Below are 7399 nucleotides of genomic sequence, written 5' to 3'. Positions count from 1 at the left end.
AGGTCAAAACAAATGGACCATAAAATCAGCTACAAAATCAGCAATTTCTGCATAATTAATTGGAAGTGTCCAAAAATGTTATCTATGCCAGCCACAAATTGGTAGCAATTTCATGTATCAATAAACCAGGATATCCTCGTCGACAGTTTTTATGTATCAAACACAATTTCGCTGGAGGATATAATTTAATCTGTATTACAAAAGGGAGTAATCAATAAATTTCAGCAAACTATGTATCCTATCAAAACCATAAACTTGTTATCTCGAATTAGATCGGCGCAAATTTATTTTATCCTAGCGAATACTGAGGTCGCTCAAGCAACCTAATCCTAAAATAACAGCGGCTTACATAGCACTGCAGACCTACTTTCATACATATATGCATATATCTTCAATATACAGGCGACATTCCCATACGTCCATACGCAACGTCCATAATTCTTTGTCTCGTTGCCATAATCCTGTTAGGAAATTATTTATTCGAAATCCTGAACATACCCGTAACTTACCAAAAGGCTCACTTTCTCATCCGAAGAGAACAAGATCCCTATTGTCCTTAGGACATTGAATTTTCATGACCTTCAATTGAACGGAGGCAGAAATGGGCTACATCCAGAAAGCATCACTAGCTCACAGCCTTTTTCGAGCAACTGCCACTCGGAGAGGATAGACCAGGATATCTCCTCTTCACTAAATTTTCGAATATACACTGTCATATACAATATGTATGAGCGCATACTCGAAGAGTGACATATCTCAAAATGATGTATCTTATTGTGATATCCATGCGGCTTTTTGCAATGAAGCGAAATGGAAAATAAAGATATGACCGGCTTTGTCCGAATTACGAGCAAACAGATCAGCCCCTTTTCAGAGTAATAACGATTTGAAGTAAAATTTGTCTGCACAATTCATCGGCCATACTTGCCGGGAAAAGTTGGTCTGTTACATGGGTTCATGAACAATATAATTTGTATCTATTCTAACATATGACTCTTACACCCCCGACTACATATCCGTGTTCTTATCAACTCGTCTTCGCGATTGTAACTTGAATACCAACGTAGCTCCTACCTTAGAATGCTCTAAGTAAAAAGGTATTCTGAAAGGTCAGTAACCCTCAGGGGAGAAAGCATTCATAACATACTGGAGCAAGGATCCGAATGTAAAAGGAGGAGCAGGTTATGTAGTTGACTAGGAAATATTCAACTTGGCGTTTTCGCCTAACACTACGGTCTGTCGTGTGTAGAACTACTAAAGTATTTGTTAGCCAATTTTTAGAATTTTGGAATTAATCTATTTCTGCATGAATACAATTGACTTTCACAAGATTTAATTTCTTCGCTGGAAGTGCGGAAAATGCACATCTATGAGCGATACCATGACCGTCAGGTTGTGGATAAAATCCGGCTCAACAGGTTACGGTGAACGGTTTACTTAATCCGTATGGATGAGGCTGATCCAACCCGGAAAGTCTATAAGGGCAATATCTATGATAGAAAAAGAAGAGGCAGACCCGGCCTGAAATGGAGCGATAGCGTAGGTCAGGACGCCAGACAGCTTTTAGGAATATCAAATTGGTGGACCCCGATGCAAAACCGGGATGTCATCATCATCATCAACGGCGCAACAACCGGTATCCGGTCTAGGCCTGCCTTAATAAGGAACTCCAGACATCCCGGTTTTGCGCCGAGGTCCACCAATTCGATATCCCTAAAAGCTGTCTGGCGTCCTGGCCCACGCCATCGCTCCATCTTAGGCAGGGTCTGCCTCGTCTTCTTTTCCTACCATAGATATTGCCCTTATAGACTTTCCGGGTGGGATCATCTTCATCCATACGGATTAAGTGACCCGCCCACCGTAACCTATTGAGCCGGATTTTATCCACAACCGGACGGTCATGGTATCGCTCATAGATTTCGTCATTGTGTAGGCTACGGAATCGTCCATCCTCATGTAGGGGGCCAAAAATTCTTCGGAGGATTCTTCTCTCGAACGCGGCCAAGAGTTCGCAATTTTTCTTGCTAAGAACCCAAGTTTCCGAGGAATACATGAGGACTGGCAAGATCATAGTCTTGTACAGTAAGAGCTTTGACCCTATGGTGAGACGTCTCGAGCGGAACAGTCTTTGTAAGCTGAAGTAGGCTCTGTTGGCTGACAACAACCGTGCGCGGATTTCATCATCGTAGTTGTTATCGGTTGTGATTTTCGACCCTAGATAGGAGAAATTGTCAACGGTCTCAAAGTTGTATTCCCCTATCCTTATTCTTGTTCGTGCTTGTGTTTGACCAGTGCGGTTTGATGTTGTTGGTTAATTCGTCTTCGGTGCTGACGTTGCCACCATGTATTTTGTCTTGCCTTCATTGATGTGCAGCCCAAGATCTCGCGCCGCCTGCTCAATCTGGATGAAGGCAGTTTGAACGTCTCGGGTGGTTCTTCCCATGATGTCGATATCGTCAGCATAGGCCAGTAGTTGGGTGGACTTGAAGAGGATCGTACCTCTTGCATTCACCTCAACATCACGGATCACCTTCTCGAGGGCCAGGTTAAAGAGGACGCATGATAGGGCAACCCGTTGTCGTAGACCGTTGTTGATGTCGAATGGTCTTGAGAGTGATCCTGCTGCTTTTATCTGGCCTCGCACATTGGTCAGGGTCAGCCTAGTCAGTCTTATTAATTTCGTCGGGATACCGAATTCTCTCATGGCCGTGTACAGTTTTACCCTGGCTATGCTATCATAGGCGGCTTTAAAGTCGATGAACAGATGGTGCAACTGTTGTCCATATTCCAACAGTTTTTCCATCGCCTGCCGCAGAGAGAAAATCTGATCTGTTGCTGATTTGCCTGGAGTGAAGCCTCTTTGGTATGGGCCAATGATGTTCTGGGCGTATGGGGCTATCCGGCCTAGCAAGATAGAGGAGAATATCTTATAGATGGTACTCAGCAACGTGATACCTCTATAATTGCTGCACTGTGTGATATCTCCCTTTTTATGTATGAGACAGATTATGCCTCGTTGCCAATCGTCAGGCATTGATTCGCTGTCCCATACCTTGAGCACAAGTTGATGAACCACTTGGTGTAACTGGTCGCCTCCATATTTAACCAATTCGGCTGTAATTCCATCGGCTCCTGGCGACTTGGTGGTGGCAGTATTTGTCCGTCGTCTTCAGTTGGCGGGACCTCCAACTCGCCGATGTTCTGGTTGTTCAGTAACTCATCAAAGTACTCAACCCATCGCTCTAATATGCCCATTCTGTCGGAAATCAGATTTCCCTCTTTGTCTCGGCAGGATGAGCATCGAGGTGTATAAGGCTTCATCCTGCTGACTTGTTGGTAAAACTTCCGCGCCTGGTGCGGTTGCTCCCTGTACTTTTCTAGTTCACAGACTTGTTGGTTCTCCCAGGCTTCCTTTTTCCGTCTGTGAAGTCGCTTCTCCGCTCGACGGAGTTCGTGATAAGTCTCTGCGCGTGCCCGCATTCTTTGAGAATGCAACATTACTCGGTATGCGGCATTCTTCCGTTCCGTTGCTAGCTTACATTCATCGTCAAACCAGCCGTTCCGACTCCTTTTGCGGCTGGGGCCAAATATATTTGTAGCCGTATCCATGATAACGTTCTTCAGGTGGTTGTGAAGATCAGTAGTTGATGCTTCATATCCAGGTCCTCTATTGACTGCGGTTATTGCGGCATCCATTTCCCTCTTATAGGTGTCGCGGAGGGTTGTGTTGTGGATGGCTTCAGTGTTCACTCTCACCTGATTGTCAGAGGGGATTCTAGGTGGTATTGTTATTCGAGCTCGGAGCACCATGCCAACGAGATAGTGATCCGAGTCTATATTAGCCCCCCTATATGTTCTGACATTCATCAAGGCTGAGAGGTGGCGGCGTTCGATCAACACGTGGTCAATTTGGTTGAAAGTGGTCCCGTCTGGAGAGGCCCACGTATGTTTGTGGACCGCTTTCCGCGCAAACCAGGTACTTCCAACAACCATTTCGTGTGACCCTGCTAATTGAATAGTCCGCAGTCCGTTATCATTTGTTTTTTCGTGTAAGCTATGGGAGCCAACGTATCGCCTGAATACGGGCTCCTTCCCTACTTGGCTGTTAAAGTCCCCAAGTATGATTTTGATATCATATCTGGGACAGGCTTCGAGGGTTCTTTCTACTGCCTCGTAGAAGGTATCCTTCTCCGACTCTGCAGTCTCCTCTGTAGGGGCGTGAACGTTTATGAGGCTTATATTTCTAAACTTGCCTCGCAAGCGCAGAGTGCATAGTCGTTCGCTTATACTTTCAAAGCCGATAACAGCAGGTTTCATTTTTTGGCTGACTAAGAAACCTACTCCGAGCACATGGTTTACTGGATGGCCGCTATAATATATGGTATAGTGGCTCTTCTCCAGGAAACCGGTCCCTGTCCATCGCATCTCTTGCAACGCTGTTATATCAGCCCTATATTGGGACAGGGTATCGGCTAGCTGCTTATCAGCTTCATCTCTGTACAGGGAGCGCACGTTCCATGAGAAAATGCGCAAATCGTTGTTCCTTTGTCGTTGCCGGGTCCGTCGTTTTAACATCCGTCCTATCCGAGGCTCCTGTTGTGGCTTCGTAACAGGTTGTTTTCCGTGTAGGGTTGTCAGCCCTACCCAACCCCCAACCTGGAGGACCAATTGGTACAATTTGTCCCGTTTTTAGGCGCGGGAGACTCGCCTTCATCCTTCTCCGTCTGCAGCTTTTCGTCAAGAAAGAGCTCCCAGCGGTCACCACGTGGAGGTGGAGATAGGGTTTGGTAGTAGAGCTGTTGGTGTTGGTTCAGCAGGCATTTCCCAGGTTTTATGCTCCATCGTGGGTACCAATCCACGTTTCGCCCCGGGACCTATACTACCCTTTGACCACCATGTCAGGAGTTCCTTATTAAGGCAGGCCTAGACTGGATACCGGTTGTTGCGCCGTTGATGATGATAACGATGATATTGAACAGGAATGAGTTTACATTTACACACAAAGTGCTGGACTCCTGTCTCAGTCAAACTACCAGCTAAAATACTCTCTGGAGCTTCTAGGGCTCTCACCTGGAACAGTTTAACATATCCTTTCCACCACCCTCTTTTTCGCCTTAAAAATTCCTTGAGGGTAATATTCCACTCGGTTCCACATGCCCTCACTCTGCATCATGGGGCCCTTTACTGTGTATGAACCACATCTTTGCAATAAATGCAGTCGGGTGACCATGATTTCCCGATTGTGTGTAAGATTGAAAATACCCACGTCCGCATCTCGAGTCATGAAAGACTATCGTATAAGGCGTTCTAAAGGTCCGGGCCAAAGATACCGCCCCCGATGTGAAGTTCATTTTCCGCTGTCCTTCCCGGATCTCCTAGAGAAAGACACGGTCCTTAAAATAGTCCCTAAATATCAACAATAGATAGCCTGAAGTATGGTAACGATTTTCCATTAGCTCAAGCATCTAGTCCTATGTCTCAGCATTGGAAGCGCTTCTTACGTCTTGGGTCGCCGACAAAGGCAACTGTATTCCTCAAGAAGTCTCATCCCTTAGATTACCTCCTCAATCGCATCAATTATGGATCGCCCCACTCTAAAGCCATGTTATATTGGTGAGTAGCCTCCCACAGCTAGTATTGGGCCAGTCAGTCTTGGCTTAATGAGCTTCTCACGCAGTTTTCCCGCTGTGGCCAACATACTGATTGAACGATACCTTGCCCTAGCTTATCAGCACAAGTCTCGCTTTCAAACATCTGTTGAATGCGCTGAGGACCAAAGTCGGCTTGAATTTATATACAACTTTCAATACTTCGTTGTCAATATTATCCACACCTGGCAATTTTTTGTCCCTCATTGAAGAATGGGCATTCCGCAAAACTTATTCCTTCATTGACCGTGTCAGGAAAAAGATCCTACGCGATTTCTTCTATCATCGCTGCTTCCATGGAACAGGGTGATCAATAGGCAACGAGCTATTTGGGAACCAGGTTATACACGAGCACCCATGCCTCTCTGTTAACGTCGTTGATTAACTCCTGCCCGCAGCGTACCTTCTGCCTGTTGATTCTGTGTTGCGGAGTTCATGTTTCCTTCTTTTATATTTAGTGGATCTAAGGGTCACTTGGTCTTGGCCTCTTGCACGCAGAGGCTTGCAACTTCAGCCGTCCAGTATGTAGGTAATCTCCCGGAGCACAGTTTCCTCTTGGAAGCAGATGCATTACAAACTGGGGCGATAAGGTTAATGTTGAATGAATTAGCGATCGCACGTGGGTATTATCACTAATTTACTCCTTTTGAACATACTACGATAATGGGCTCCTATCTCGGTGCTAAGAAGAAACAAGTCACCTATTCTTTCTTTCACCATCTGCCCCATCAGGTTGTGAGCAGTTGCTTGCAGGATATGGATCATGGTAGAACTGTAACTGGATCGGTAACTCATCTTTGAAGATCTAGCACCGTCCGGAACCGAGAACATGAGCCACATCTTCTTTCTACAGCCCACGGTCCTTGAAAAGGACACACCATTTTGGCGACTCGTCTTCACTTTGTGCCCAGATTCGCATATTTGTAACACAAATTGTTTCCGTCCTGAACTTTGCATGCCCCTGCTATATGTCAATATGCCCGGCACTTAAAACAACGGATTGGAACTAACATTCGCTTTATTCTGCAAATGATCCACCCGTTCTTTATTTTCCCGCAGTGAATAAGTTGGTTTGTTGTCGCCTCGTGGGCAGTGACATTGGTTAATTTTTTTCATCCAGAATTTTTGTCCCCAGAATTGAGTTCCGCCGGTTCGAGTTCGCCGAATAGGTTTAACATCTACCCCTGTATCCACTGGTTAAGCGTGGTTGCGGACTTCTCGAAGAACTCCCGTGAAAGATCCTACTTCGTTCGGCTTGATGAGGATGTTTTGACCATGGTTTACCTCTTCTATTTTTCTTGGGTGCTAATTTTATCAGCGTAGTCGGCTTCGACTTTACTGCAGTAATGTAGTCTATGGCGTCCTTACTCAACTTAAGTCGTAACTGTTGAATTTTTTCCTTTTTTCGATGCTACTTGGTCCGTTTGGTTGCCACCCGTGGAATTCTTCTTCGATTCCACGCTGTTTCCTCTCACTTCATTTTGTCAATTGTTTGTTTTCCCAATTGTGCGCTGAGGTCAATGCGGGCTGCACTAACCATGTGATTTTTATCAGGTCTACTTCGACGCGAAGATATTTCTCTAGACGATAATGGCAGGCTCTATTTTTCATAGGACCACATCGCACTCATTGAGCAGCCTTTCTTCCTCTACCCTTGTCTTTCGGATGACGTCCACCCCCTCTAGTGAGATGGCTTTTGTTTCCTCCTCATTGCCGCCTGCACTGTCAAATTAAATGCGTCATACCTTTGA

Source organism: Hermetia illucens, chromosome 5 (genome assembly GCF_905115235.1).
Source record: "Hermetia illucens chromosome 5, iHerIll2.2.curated.20191125, whole genome shotgun sequence".
NCBI lineage: Eukaryota > Metazoa > Arthropoda > Insecta > Diptera > Stratiomyidae > Hermetia > Hermetia illucens.
This window is presented reverse-complemented; position numbering follows the sequence as displayed.